Below are 16,131 nucleotides of genomic sequence, written 5' to 3'. Positions count from 1 at the left end.
AAGAAGAAGAAGAAGAAGAAGAAGAAGAAAGAATGTTAAGGAGGGTCAATTTCCCATTAATTACTTGCATCCTTTATCGATAGATTTTATGCCATTGTAGCATAAAGTTGATGGAGAAATACAGATCATCTATATATTAGTTCCCTTCTGCCTTTAAGCTATTGCATGTGCTTACATGTGCCAAAGTACAACCATGTTTTTTATATACATCAATGAACTTGAAGGGCAGTTGGTTGGGAACTGTAGGGTTGGCACCTAATATATATTTTGGGCATTTAGAGAGAGCATGGGAAAAGAGGATCTACCTTGAACTTTTAAAAAAATTCCAGATCATCTAAAGTTTGCATTATTTGGTTTGAAATGTCACCTTTGGTGGCATGCCGTAGAGCACTATAGGCAAGGGCCACTTCATGTACCAAAGGAAAAAAAAAAAGGGAAGGGGCGCTTTTGTCATAATAATGACAGAATAATTTTTTATTTTTTATTTTTTTTATAATCTAAACTTCTAAAATATGGGATTGTCCCTTGCACTGTCAGCGGCAAACCATATTTGGGTAGCAGACCATGATAAAAAAAGCAGCTACTCTTTTCTTAATTGACACTTTAAAGTTGTCGAAATAATACTCATAAACAAACATTGTGGAACTACTAGTGATAATAAATTGGATGGATAACCAACCATCGTTTTTGTAGTCATTGTAATACACTGAAGATCATGCAATATATTCATCAAAGTTGTTGTATGATTATGTGTGATGATTGGACGATAGGTAGAAACATGAAAGAGATAGCACACACAAAAACTTATGTGGTTTGATCTGATGGCCTATGTCTAAGATGGTAAAGTCCTTAATGACTATATATTCTAGCTTTTCAGTTTACAATACCAATATTTATATACTAGAAAATATTAACTAACTTTAGACTAATTCAATATTAAATTGCTTATTTTACAAATATATGGGCCCACAATTGGTTTGAGTTACTTGCGCCATAATATATCTAACAATAATAAGTATAGTAACCATGCTCTTTTTGGCACTGCCACTGGAAGGTTTTCAATCTTCTGAATATGTCTTTCCGCTCGACATTGAACTTCTAAGAAGTACATCATTTCGTTGCTAATGGGTCTATAAGTAGGGTTTTTATGATTTAACAATTATGGGTTTATGAATATGGCGAGAAATCACAGTGCAAAAGTTTTTTTTTTTTTTTTTTGGTCCTAGTGCAAAAGTAAATTTTAAGCTAAGATTTAATAATGACTTCTTGCGTAAACGTCTTACAATGGGATACGGATATGCGGCTTCTGATTAGTACTCACGTAAACTTATAATCACTGTTTACTTATCCATCAGATTGTGAGTTGTTCAGGGGGAAAAAGTGATGCATTTACTGATCACCTTTACAAAATATGAAATTCCAAAATCAATTTTTATCAAGTGCTAATTGCTACAGCTTAGAATGATCAAGAAAAAATTTGTTGCCCTTCTTATAGATGCACAGGCATTTGGGATGAAATCTTAAAGTGAATCCATGTAAGACAAATTTTGCTTTATAATCAGAGATTTTTTTTTTTTTTAAATGAAAAGATTGGAAGATTTTTATTCATTCAACTGCTACAAGATTGTAACTATGCTAATCAAGAAGTTTGGTGCATCCTTGATCCAAAATTACGCATAATCTACATGCAGGATGTCTTATTAGACTGTGGGCAGCTTTCTTATCTTGCTTTCCATTTAAGTTGCACTTTCTAGCTTCTAAAATATTTTAATCCAATTCTAGAATCATCAATCCTTCGTCTCATCTCGGGTTAAAGTGATAATTCAATAGTAGTAGCCACCTTGTTTGTAGTTTCCTATATCTGTGGTTTGAACCCTACTTCTCCCACTCTCATTATCTACCTATTAAAGAGGAAGGGGGGAGTGGGGAGGGGGAAGGAGGGGGGTTATTTGCACTTTTTCCCCTTAACTATTGAGTCAACTTCAATCTCTTCCTAAACTATAAAACCATGCACTGTCCCCATTGATTGATTGGAAATATGCAAATTACCCTATACAGTTTCTAAATTTCGTCAACTCTTTTAAAGAAATATTACCTTAAATAAATGCTAGATCTAAAAGCAAAAGTCATGTAATACCATGTATACCCTTAATAAAAAAATTTATCATGTTAATAAAAACCCTTATTTTTCCATATATGAGAAACCCCCCCCCCAAAAAAAACCTGCAAGGATTACGTGAACTACAACAAGCATTCGCTACCTTATTGCTAGGAAATTGCCCCACAACAATGCTAATCAATCTATTTTAGATGAATCCCAAAATACAACAAAAATCCATTCTTTGATGGAAAGATGTGTAAGTTGGATTTTATTGATTGAATTCTTGACTTGGAGGAATAATTTAATTATTAGAAGATTTGCAAGGAAGAAAAAGTATGGCTTGTGTCTAATAAATTAGATAGTGATGTGGTCGAATGGTGCGATGACATACAAATTTATAGAAAGCTTCAAGGTAAGGATACAATTCATTGTTAGTATAGAATGAAAAAAGTGTTGATCAATTTATGGTTTCCTCGTGATTATTATGATATATTACATTATGGGTCCGTTTGGATTGAACTTATTGTTGCTGAAACTGAAAACTGAAAACACTGTAGCAAAATAATTTTTAAATGTGTAAATAGTACCGTGTGACCCATTTTTAATGAAAAAGTTGATAAAAAATGAAATTTGTGGGTCCGTGAACAGTGCACAAATGCACTGTTCATGGACAGAAGTCAACAAATGCGGCTACTGTTCATGTGAATAGTAGCCGCACAGTAGCGCATAGTTCCGCTTTGCTCCCTCTCATGCCTGAAAAAAAAAAAAAAAAAAAAAAAAAAAAAAAAAAAAAAAAAAAAAAAAAAAAAAAAAAAGAAGAAGAAGAAGAAGAAGAAGAAGGTCAAAACGTGAAAATGAAAACGCGCCGTGAGAATAATCTCAATCCAAATGTTCACTATATGTCTATTGATTATAGATCTGTAAATTCATATGAAGAGGAATATATTCAAAGTATTATAAATCAACCACAAAATCAAGATTATCACATCTAAGTTCATGTTTCAAGAGAAGATAAAGGTATGGGGATCAACAATACAATGCCAATTCTAAAGAAAATAAAAAGGTTGGAAAGATCAAGTTTTACCATAACAAGTTAAAAATTTTATAGAAGATAATTTGCATGAAAATTATTTTGAAGTCAAAGAGGAAATGGGGATTTTCTTGAGAATTTGATAAAGATTACAAAAAAAAAAAAAAAAAATCATGAGCCAAAAATGGTAGTGAAAATTGTCAAAGATCTCAATGAAATCAAATCAGATAATTGCAAAGCTTAAGATTATACTATTTTAGTGGAAGACAACACATCAATTTTATAGATTTATTAGGGTTGAAAGATTTGTTTAGGTGGTCAGCTCTTATTTGGTAAATCTTGTTATTTTCATGAAGACCAAGGAAAGAGAAGTTCAAGTTGCTGAATTGATGAATTGCAAATTTGGAAAAAAAACAAAATGCTTGAAGTATTCAAAATATTTGTTCATTGGGTATGAAAGGTTTCAAATCTCGAATATTAACTCAAGCCAAGTTTTTTTCAAGTGGAGGAGTCTGATGTAAAATAGAATCTACAGTGTAATTTTTGTTATTTATTGATTTTGGCATTTTTATATAATTTTCGGAACTTTAGGTTTAGGGTTATTATTTCCTTGATTTTAGGTGCTTTTAATGATTTTCTAGTTAAAGTAGAGTCCTATTATGGTAGGGTATCAAGTAGGATGTATTCTAGAATATTTTTACTTGCTAATCAAGTTTTATGGAGCCTTTAAATTGGCTCTAAAGTATGTTAACAAAATTGAAGTTCAATATTCGATTTAATAAAATTTTAGAGTTTTATCTTTTTATTTTATTCTTGTAACTCTCCTAGTGGATTTAAGGTTATTTTTCCCTGAAGCAAAACGTGATTTGCTTTTTGCAACTCCCCGTTTGCATCAATTTATAAATTTGTTAGATCAAACTATCCATCTTTATCCAAACCAANGACAAGTTCTCAAGAACGAATTCCATTTACATTAAAAAAAAAAAAAAAAAAAAAAAAACCTGCAAGGATTACGTGAACTACAACAAGCATTCGCTACCTTATTGCTAGGAAATTGCCCCACAACAATGCTAATCAATCTATTTTAGATGAATCCCAAAATACAACAAAAATCCATTCTTTGATGGAAAGATGTGTAAGTTGGATTTTATTGATTGAATTCTTGACTTGGAGGAATAATTTAATTATTAGAAGATTTGCAAGGAAGAAAAAGTATGGCTTGTGTCTAATAAATTAGATAGTGATGTGGTCGAATGGTGCGATGACATACAAATTTATAGAAAGCTTCAAGGTAAGGATACAATTCATTGTTAGTATAGAATGAAAAAAGTGTTGATCAATTTATGGTTTCCTCGTGATTATTATGATATATTACATTATGGGTCCGTTTGGATTGAACTTATTGTTGCTGAAACTGAAAACTGAAAACACTGTAGCAAAATAATTTTTAAATGTGTAAATAGTACCGTGTGACCCATTTTTAATGAAAAAGTTGATAAAAAATGAAATTTGTGGGTCCGTGAACAGTGCACAAATGCACTGTTCATGGACAGAAGTCAACAAATGCGGCTACTGTTCATGTGAATAGTAGCCGCACAGTAGCGCATAGTTCCGCTTTGCTCCCTCTCATGCCTGAAAAAAAAAAAAAAAAAAAAAAAAAAAAAAAAAAAAAAAAAAAAAAAAAAAAAAAAGAAAAGAAGAAGAAGAAGAAGAAGAAGAAGGTCAAAACGTGAAAATGAAAACGCGCGTGAGAATAATCTCAATCCAAATGTTCACTATATGTCTATTGATTATAGATCTGTAAATTCATATGAAGAGGAATATATTCAAAGTATTATAAATCAACCACAAAATCAAGATTATCACATCTAAGTTCATGTTTCAAGAGAAGATAAAGGTATGGGGATCAACAATACAATGCCAATTCTAAAGAAAATAAAAAGGTTGGAAAAGATCAAGTTTTACCATAACAAGTTAAAAATTTTATGAAGATAATTTGCATGAAAATTATTTTGAAGTCAAAGAGGAAATGGGGATTTTCTTGAGAATTTGATAAAGATTACAAAAAAAAAAAAAAAAAATCATGAGCCAAAAATGTAGTGAAAATTGTCAAAGATCTCAATGAAATCAAATCAGATAATTGCAAAGCTTAAGATTATACTATTTTAGTGGAAGACAACACATCAATTTTATAGATTTATTAGGTTGAAAGATTTGTTTAGGTGGTCAGCTCTTATTTGGTAAATCTTGTTATTTTCATGAAGACCAAGGAAAGAGAAGTTCAAGTTGCTGAATTGATGAATTGCAAATTTGGAAAAAAAACAAAATGCTTGAAGTATTCAAAATATTTGTTCATTGGGTATGAAAGGTTTCAAATCTCGAATATTAACTCAAGCCAAGTTTTTTTCAAGTGGAGGAGTCTGATGTAAAATAGAATCTACAGTGTAATTTTTGTTATTTATTGATTTTGGCATTTTTATATAATTTTCGGAACTTTAGGTTTAGGGTTATTATTTCCTTGATTTTAGGTGCTTTTAATGATTTTCTAGTTAAAGTAGAGTCCTATTATGGTAGGGTATCAAGTAGGATGTATTCTAGAATATTTTTACTTGCTAATCAAGTTTTATGGAGCCTTTAAATTGGCTCTAAAGTATGTTAACAAAATTGAAGTTCAATATTCGATTTAATAAAATTTTAGAGTTTTATCTTTTTATTTTATTCTTGTAACTCTCCTAGTGGATTTAAGGTTATTTTCCCTGAAGCAAAACGTGATTTGCTTTTTGCAACTCCCCGTTTGCATCAATTTATAAATTTGTTAGATCAAACTATCCATCTTTATCCAAACCAAATCAAAACACCCAAATCTCTCATTAATCTTTAGATCAAACTAACCATACTATCATAATGAAGCATCTAGCCCAAATAAAGCTCTCAAGATTTGTAGCATCGATGTAATTGGGTCAAAAGCTTCTTGTGGTTTGGATATAGGAGAATGAGGACATCGACAGCGACGGTGACAATGAGTTGGGGTTTTTTTTTTTTTTTTTTTTTTTTAATGTTAATGGAATTCGTTCTTGAGAACTTGTCCTATAATCTTTCCATCATCACATTTGTTATCATCAAGTTTATTAGTCATCAGACCAGGATAAGAACAAAGCTCTGGTGCCAATTGATGCGGGTAAAAGCCGCAAGAAGCAAATCACATTTGCTTAAGGAAAAATAACCTTGAATTCATAAGGGTTACCTGAATCCATAAGAAGAGTTACTGAAATCCAAAAATAGAGACACTAAACTCTAAAATTTTATTAAACTGAATATTGAACTTCAATTTTCATTTATAGCCTTTGGGCCATTTTAAAAGCTATAACAAAAAAAACTTGATTTGCAAGTAAAAATATTTTAATAGAGATCCTACTTGATACCCTACCATAATTTGACTCCAATTTGACTAAAACAACATTAAAAACATCTAAAATTAAGGAAATAATAACCTTAAACCTAAAATTCTAAAAATTAAATAAAAGTACCAAAATCAATAAATAACAAAAATTAAATTGCAGATTCTACCCTACTTCACAAACTCAAAAATTTGTGAGATTTTTAGTTTAGATTGAGGTGGATAGATGTGAGTCTTTTAACTATGTAAGAACATTCTCATTAGGTGTGCTAAATGTGCCAAATGCCAAATATTTGGCACATTTAGCACACCAAACACAAAAACAACCTCTCAGGAGGTGTGCTAAATGTCTCAAAAATATGAGACATGCTACAGAACGCTCTCAAATATGAGAGCGTACGGACACCAATGCCATTTTACTGTTTGGCATATTTAATTCTTTTTTCTCTCTCCTTCTCTCAGTTTTCTCTCTCTCTCTCTCTCTCGGGCACTCTCATCGCTGTCTCTGGGGCACTCTCATCGCCACGCCCACGCCGTCTCATCGCTGTCTCGCCACGCCCACACCGTCTCGCCACGCCCACGCCGTATCGCCATGCCGTCTCATCGCCGTCTCGCCACGCCCACTCTGTCTCACCACACCCACGTCGTATCGCCAAGCCGTCTCATTGCCGTCTCGCCACGCCCAGGCTTGCCACTGATCACTGACCCACTTTGCGACGAAAAGGAACTCCAGTGTGAAGGAAACAGTGGCCGGGAGTGAAAACTTCCATCGCCGTCTTGCCACGCCGTCTCGCCATCGCCGATCTCGCCGTGGTGTATGTCCGATTCAATTTATGATTTTAGTGTAAGTTGTAATTAATTTTATAATTGATTTAGTGGATTTGGGATGTGGGTTTGTTTAATTTGGTGGATGTGGGTTTATGCGCCGGTGATGGGTTTGGTGGATGTGGGTTTGTGCACAGCCGATCTCTCTGGTTGTGTGTTTATTTATTTATTTAATTTTTTTGAGGTGGCGTTGGTGGATGTGGGTTTGTGCCAGTGGTGGCTGTCGGTGTTGTTGCAGCAGTGGTTGTTGGTGGCCGTTGTTGCGGCAGTATAGATTGTGCCATTGTTGTTGTTGTTGTTGACGATGAGGATGAGAATGAGAATGATAGGGAGAAATTTACCGTTTGAATTTTTTTTTTTAATGGTATTTTAATGTGATGGATATATTATTTTAATGTATAGGATTGAAAAATAGAACACCTGATAAATGAGATGTTGTAAAATGATGTTGTAAAATAGTAAAGTAGGTTTTTGATGTGTCAAAATGGCGTTTTTTATACAACAGCTGATGAGAATGCTCTAATAGATTTACAAACTCTATTATTGTTAGTTTGCAGATAAAAAATCTGTGCTTTGTGGATCATAATTTGTGCTATTATATTGCACTTGTTGGGCTACAGATATTGACCCCAGTTAATTAAACAATTACCAAAATTGATTAATTAGTCCAAATTACATGTAAAGCCAATTAAGGCATAAGGAAATCGTCAAACTAAAGTTAAGTGCAATGAAAAATAAAGTTTGACATGACAATTTGATTATGATTGGGAAAATTTTCGCAAAAACAACCCAAGTAGCTAGGTACAAAACTTCTTGTAGAAGACTTCTCATTTGCACAAATCTCCTATTCGTGACTAACACATAACAACTGCTTGATTGATGTAAATTTTGCAATGTTCTTTGAATCACGCTTTGATGAACCAATAGTAGCTAGGTACAAACCCTAGGTTTAGAGAATGTTGCAGCAATTCCAGGTATGTGTGTGTCTCTTTGTGTATATGATGATTGCCATAAAATATCATTTTATATGTTCTGGAACCCCATTGCATGAATTCTAAGACAAGTCAAGCTATTGTGGGCTGAAACATAAATTAATGTTCAATTTTCCCGTAATTCGATAGATCGAGAGGTGTCAAGCCAAATACCGAGATTCATTTATTCTCAATAAATCGATAGGTATCAAGAGGTATCGAAGTCCTATTCTAACAGCTTTTCTTGAGCAGTCTTGTGTTTTCAATTCATAACATTTGAATGTGTTTGTAAACACACTAAAAACTAGGACTCAAATACATGTCAAGTACGTTTTAACTCGAATATGCCAATGCATAACAATATGTCCCTTATAGCATTAAAGTAATTGTAATGAGAATATTTTTCCTCTTATTTCAAATTATTAAAAAAATTTTTTTTTTTTTTTTTTTTTTTTTCAACAACAACAACAACAACAACCTTTAAGAGATTCTTTCGTTGATTTGGTCAATTTTGTTTGTTCACATTTTTCTTTTGTAATCTTGCTGCAAAAAGAAAAAAAAAAAATATATGTAGTAGGAGAAGAAGAGTAAGAACTGCTACATGTTCTTTGAGCTTGATATTTATATTTGTTTTTAGATTTTTTGTTTTTCATTTTTACAGTCAACTTTGTTTGGAAATCGACTTTTTGCCATGTTAATTACCTTGAAATTCGTATTTGATCTATCTTGCTCAAATCTTGCAGCTAAATTATAATTGTAATATTTACTTCTTGATACGTAATATATATATATATATATATATGATCGGTTCCTCACCTCAAATCTACCTTTTCATTATTATTCATCAGAGTCACTACCTTGTTGGTCTAGTCGGACGCTTTTGTTGTGTAATTTTCCAGTGTCATCTATGTTGATCTTTGGAAATTCTTGTCTCCAACTAAAATTGGAAGCTTTTCAAATTTGAAAGAAACCTAAACTAGTTAAGGCTTTCCAAGAAGCAGTATTTTTCCTCTGTGTAAAGGCTTTGTAACGTCAACTATCACCCTAATACAGAGATAACACCCTATTTTTGCCTCTGGCACGTTTATCTCCCTCAATGTCGCTGTTGAAGTGCCAATACGCTTTAGCAACTTTGACCATCATACCTTTCAGTGGAAGATTATGGACTTGGATCCAAAAAGATGCTTTTGTAAACAGGATCTGCACAGCTCCATTGGTTGCCTCCCAGATCAAAAGACTAAGGGGTCTGTTTAAAAGAATGATCTCCTTGTCGACCAGATCATTAAACTCAAATATGAAACAAATGGTCGCCCAAATTTCTTTTTTGCATTCCTTTTGAGGGTTTTCATAGATTCTTCTATGTGGCATTCATTGCCTACGAATTGAATGACTTGCGTGTCATCAATTTGCCAATGTACAATGTCGTCCTATGTTATTTGTTTTCTCTAACAAACCTTCTTCTATGACCACGACATCTCTCTCTCTCCTCACTTACAGAGAGAGAGAGATTATTCCATAGTTCCCCAAGATTATCGTGCAGTGTTTAAGCCCCACCTCCACTTTGGAACCAATCTTTAAGAATATTCAGAAAAACATCACCAAAAAGGGTCTGATTTAAGAAGTGTTGGGGTGGGGTGTTATTAGAGATAAGTAACCGGGGTAGTGGGTAGATGGATCAAAGGAATTTCTTTTCACATTGGTTTTTCAACTAATTATTCTGCAGAATTATGGATTGTTAGGGTGGGAATTCATTTAACATTGGAATTAGGATTCAAATTTACAAATCTAGATATTAACTCTGCTCTTATTATAAATTGGCAAATGTCATATGACGTTATGGCACTGGATTTGGCTTCTATATAATTTTTTATTGCAGGACCCTCCTAGACTAAGAATGGATTGTCCATCCACGTCACATTTTCCGCAAAGCTAATATCATAGCGGACGGTCTTGCCAAAAGGGAAAGGGAGCGACAGAGTAGACTTGAAGAATATAACCAATGTCCATCTTTTGTATATTGTAGATATTTATGAGACCTTTCGCAACTTGGTACTCCTAGAGAGCGCCCTATGGAACCTTTTGTTCTAGACACCCATCTAGGGTGGTATATGGACAAAACTAATGTATTAATACTTGATTATAATAAGTAATTCCCATCTTTTTACCCAACAAAAAGTTCTGATTTTAAATTTTATTGCACAAAACACATACTTCCACAAAATGCTAAGTCCAGAGGAGGACTAGAGTTCATGGAAAAAGAAACTTTCCTTAAAATAGAGGATTTGAGGTTATAACATTTGTTACTTCTTTAATTTATGTCCTTTTTAACTACTTTCTACTAATAATATTTTTGGTCTTTCTTTACTTTTTTATGTTCCCTTAAGTTGAATCAACTTACTCTTTCTTACTAGTGCATTGAATTCTTTCCTCTTCACATGACCAAATTATCTAAAGCAACTTTCTCTCACCTTTTCAATGTTTTCATCAATAAGGGCTACCCCTATATCTAAGCAAATTCCCTCATTTTGAATCATATATATTTTTTTTTTGTATATTTTCACTTATTCATCTTAATCTTTTTATTTTAGCTACAGTCATTTTGTAAATATGTTACTTCTTAAATCTTAACAGCCCAAAATTAAATATTATAGAGCATAACTAGTCTTATAGCACTCTTATAAAATTTTCCCTTAAACTTAATAGGTTTATACAATCACACAATACTCTTGTTACACTTCCCAACTTCATCCACATACTCTTTTTTTATGATTCACATCATCTTTGATCTCTCAATCTTCATGGATCACAGATCCAAGATATCGAAAACCTTTACTATTTTGTATCTCTTAACCATTGAGTCTTACCTCCCTTTCATCTCTGTTTTAATCATGCTAAACTTACATTCCATGTACTTTGATTTAGTCCTACTTAATTAAAAGCCTTTAGATTCTAAAATGCCTCACCAAACTAATTCTAGCTGGGCATTAACTCCACTATTAGTTTTATCCAATAAAACTATACTCTCTACAAAAAGCATACACTAAGGAACCTTTTCTTGAATTAATTTAGTAAGCTCATCCATCACTAGTGAGAAAAGATATGAACTTAATGCTGATCCTATATACAAACCTATCGTGATAGAAAACTTACTTGTGATGCCTTCACTCGTTCTCACACTAGTTATAGCTCTGTCATACATATCCTTGATCAACTTAATATACTTTTGAGAAACTCCTTTAGTTTCCAAAACCCACCACATAACCTCTTTAAGGATCCTATCATAATTTCTGTAGGTCAATAAAAACCATATAAAGATTTTTATAGGTCTCTCTATATTTTTTCATTAGATGTCTATGTAAGAAAATAGCTTCCATGGTAAATTGCGTTGGCATAAAACCAAATTGATTCTCTAATATCGTTATTTTATGTCTTAACCTATGTTCAATCACTCTCTCCTAATGTTTCATAGTATGGCTCATAAGTTTAATTATACGATAATCTATACAGTATTTAGTATCCCATTTGTTTTTGTAAATAGATATTAAAGTACTTCTCCTTCACTCACTACGCATTTCTTAACGCTTCAGATGTTATGCTCTTCTTTTACTAATATTCTTAGATCTTAATCTCTAATATTGTTATTTTATGTCTTAACCTATGTTCAAGCACTCTCTCCTAAAGTTTCATAGTATGGCTCATAAGTTTAATTATACGATAATTTGTACAATATTTAGTATCCCATTTGTTTTTGTAAATAGATATTAAAGTACTTCTCCTCCACTCACTACGCATTTCTTAATGCTTCAGATGTTATGCTCTTCTTTTACTAATATTCTTTGATCTTAATCTTTAATGCACCATATATCATTCGGGTTTTCTTCTTCTTCTTCTTTTTGATACTATTCAAGTTTTTTTCTCTCATTTCATGTATTATCAAGTTTATAAATATTTATTTCTCCTCATTTGTCCCCAACTTATTATATAATTTATAATAAGCCTTGTATTTCTCTTGAATAACCTTTTTTGTCCCCTTTTCTCCACTTTATAAAGGGATAAATTTGTAATTTTAATGCTGATGATTATTTTCCCTTCCATTTTCTCCCAGATTTGGAAAAAACTATTGGTGGATCCAAGTGGAAGATCTCCAGTCACCCTATTTTTAGGGATGGCAATTTTTGCCCGACCCGCGGGTACCCGGTCCGGCCCGACCCTAATGGGCCGGGTTTAACCCGGCCCGATTAGAAATAGGGTCGGGTATGGGTTTTTAAAAAAAAAACCTAACCGGGTCCGGGTCGGGTCCGGGTTTTATAAATAAAACCCGAGACCCGACCCGAGACCCGGCCCGAAACCCGACCCGTTAAAAAACCCGGAACCCTAAATTACGAAAATACCCTTTATATATATATAAACCTATTCTAACCCTAATCCCTAATCTGGTTATCCCTCTCTTTTCTTCTTCAGCCTCCCTCACCTGAGTCGCCTCCCTCCCTCATTTGATTTCAGCCTCCCTCGCCTCAGCTCAGTCCATCCCTCGCCTCAGCTCAGTCCGTCGCTCGCCTCCCTCCCTCGCCTCAGCTCAGTCCGTCCCTCACCTGAGTCGCCTCACTCCCTCATTTCAGCTCAGTCCAGCTCAGTAACACCTCCGGCCTCATTTCAGCTCAGTCCCTCGCCTCAGTCCCTCACTCCAACGCTCCGACGCTCCCTCATTTCAGCTCAGTCACGCCTCCGGCCTCATCTCACCTTTCCTTGAGTGCCCATTTCTTTGGTATGTCATGCTTACCCACCTACTCTTTTGTTTATGTTTGTGCTGTTTTCCCTTTCCATTCTTGCATTTGTTGATGTGATGCATGTTTTCCATTATTATTGCAGAGGAGTTACTGCCAGAACATATTTTGTCTAATTAATTCTTTTTATTAATTTTTTTTCTCAAAGTAGAACTTCTCATTTCTTTTATGAATTAGTGTAGAAGTTGTCTCTAATTCTAATAGAACCGGTGATAAATGTTGCATTTTACCATGGGCATTGCATGGTGGTTCCTTTTTTCAAAACATTTTTTAAATAAAATTTCTCCTTTGTGAATTGTTCTTCAAACCTCTTTTTTTTTTTTTTTTTTTTTTTTTTTTTTTTTAATGAAAAAGACACAAAGCAAGTATCTGGCATAATTTTTTTACTTGTTTCTAAGGAAGTAAAATTCACTGAAAATAGTTTTAAAGGTATGATTCTTCAGAATTTATAAAATCATACAGATGACTTATTAATGGATTCGTCACTTACATACATGTCCAATTCAGGTTGTCTTCTTCAGTGCAATTTGAAGTGATTTTTGCATATAATTTCTTTTGATAGGTTGTTTATTAGGTTTGGTCCCTTCTGACTCTGCATTATTTTTCCTCATGTTTCTATTTGTTTGCAAAGTTGTTTATGTTGCCGTTTTGGTTGTATTTATGTTAAACTTCGTTTCATATTCTGGTGGTAATGACATTATGTACATGTGGTTGCTCAACAGATTCATTGCATTTAAATTTATTTGTATATAGTTATGATCAAGTATTGCTTCATTCAAAAAGGGTCTGTTTGTGCTGTTGTTACTTGGGAGGAAATATGTGGGATCTGGAAGCTAATTGTAAGAGAATTACTAGGAATAATGCAGATTCTTTTGGAATCCAGTTGTTTGTTACTTTCTATGATTAGTTGGTTGTAATGTAGTTTCTTGTCTGATATACTATTGAATTTTTGGTGGGTATATAATCAATTGGTGAAAGCTGTCTTGCATATTATTATAAGATTATGATTCCTTCGTTTTGATTCCAATTTAGTTAAGTTTGAAATCTTGTGGAGTTGTTTCATATCATTTTTGTATTTGTTAATTGAGTTGTGATATTTATATATTTATATATATAAAAATGTTTCACAATCTGTCATCATTATTCATTTTTGTGTTTGTTGGAAATGCAGAGCCTAAAACGGAGATGGAAGACACAAACACAGACACAGACACAGCCTAAATTTTGTAATAATTTAGTAGTTTTTTTTAATTTCTTAGACTTGTTGGATTAATTAGTTGGTTTGTAATTATTCTAAACTTGTGGGATATATTTTGTAGCTTTTTAATTTCTTGGACTCGTTGGACTTTTGATACTTATTTCTTGGATTTCTTGGATTTGTAGGATTTATTTTATTTTTATGTTTAGACAATGATTTTAGTTATGATTTTGTTGATTAATGATTAAATGGTTATCTTAGCTTGGTAATTTATTGATTTAAAATCTTAGTTATAATTTATTGAATTATGATTATGATATTAGTTATGATTTATTGATTTATATATTTGTAATTAACAGGTGATTTATTGGATTATGATTAGTAGTTTATGATTGATTTGGACTGATTTGGCAATTGGGCCATGTAGGCAATATGCTGGCAAAAATAAATTTGGACTAATTTCAGTGATTTGGCTAATAAATTATAGGCTTAATGAATTGGACTGAATGCAGGCTTAGTTTAGGCAAAACAAATCTGGGCTTTTTTTTTTTTTTTTTTTTTTTTTTTGAGGCTGGGCCACGGATTGGGCCCAATCTTAAACGGGGCCCGCGGGGCCCGGCTGGAGCGGGTTCGGGGCCCGGGAAAAAACCCGGTACCCTAAACGGGCCGGGTCCGGGTTACGGGCCTTGCCCCGCGGGTCGGGTCCGGGTATGAAAAAACCCGGCCCGAACCCGACCGTTGCCATTCCTACCTATTTTCTGTCTTCTTTCATTTTATCTTCAACCAAACAGGTAGAAAATCATAATCTCTTTTTCCTTTTTCCTTTCTTTTTTTCCATTTTTTCTGTTTTTCACCCCAGTTAAACAAATTTAAGTAAAGATGCTATTTAATTAAAGAAGAGTGGGAGAACTAGTGGTGGGTTTTTTGGGCCACCAATATTTTTTTAGCCAGACATGGGGCCACCCTTCACATTCTCACCTTCCGTTCAAAGTTGGAAAATACTTTTTTTTCTTGATAATCAGTTGGAAAACACATCAAATGGTCATTTGGTTTTTACGTAAATCCTCGACTCTTTCTTCTTGTTAATCCCCATTATTTTCCTTCCACAATTTTCCTTTGATCTCCTCATTCTGATACATGTCATTGTTATATCCTTCACTTGACCTTATCAAAAGAAAAGCCATAGCTTTCACAATCAAATAGTACTAGTGGTGAAGAAGAGCCATATCTGAAGGATGAGCTACAGCCTAGAGACCCTTTCAAATTTGAGGACCAGTTGTGGAAGGCATAGCAACCCAACAACGTACTAAAATTGTTTTCAACATAAATTTAATGTATGGCATAGACAAGGCCCAAGGATCATGGGGCCATAACCATCTTGGCTTTTTCTAAAACTTTGTCTTTGTCATAGAATTTGATGACAGTGAGACTAAACTTCTGAACTTGTGGTTGTGGCACATCATTCGCTTATGGCTTATTTTTGAAAAATTTTAGTGTCACAGCCTAAGTCACAAATTTTTCCACAACTTGCCTATGTGGCGAGTTGTGGGCAAAGTTGTGGTTTTAAGTGTGGCACCAGAATTTCTCCATATTTTTAGGTTCAGCATTGGAAGTTATATATTTTCCATGGAATGACCCAATTTACCCACATGAAAATATGAGTTCAGTCAGCACCAAATTTTGGTTTACACCACCAAGGGGCAAGGGCAAGGGGATGAAATTTTTATATTCGATGCCCATCGCTTTCTCAAGTTTTTTTTAGAGAGAGTTTCAACCTATAATGTCTGCTCGCGATGATAGCTTTTTATCATCAAACCAAGATATC

At 33.5% G+C, this 16,131-nt stretch overlaps 1 long non-coding RNA gene across 1 annotated transcript; it reads left to right on the top strand.

Annotated features, from left to right (window-relative positions):
* Nucleotides 1-12,556: 12,556 nt before the first annotated feature.
* LOC136071253 (uncharacterized) lies at nt 12,557-14,444 on the top strand. The gene is made up of 2 exons (XR_010632547.1): nt 12,557-13,089; nt 14,280-14,444. It is a non-coding gene; the product is annotated as an uncharacterized LOC136071253 (long non-coding RNA).
* The last annotated feature ends 1,687 nt before the right edge of the window (nt 14,445-16,131 follow it).

This window comes from Quercus suber, unplaced genomic scaffold (genome assembly GCF_002906115.3).
Source record: "Quercus suber isolate HL8 unplaced genomic scaffold, Cork oak 2.0 scaffold_297, whole genome shotgun sequence".
In the NCBI taxonomy this organism is placed as follows: domain Eukaryota; kingdom Viridiplantae; phylum Streptophyta; class Magnoliopsida; order Fagales; family Fagaceae; genus Quercus; species Quercus suber.
The sequence above is the reverse complement of the archived record's forward strand: the minus strand, read 5'-3'. Positions and strand labels throughout refer to the sequence as shown.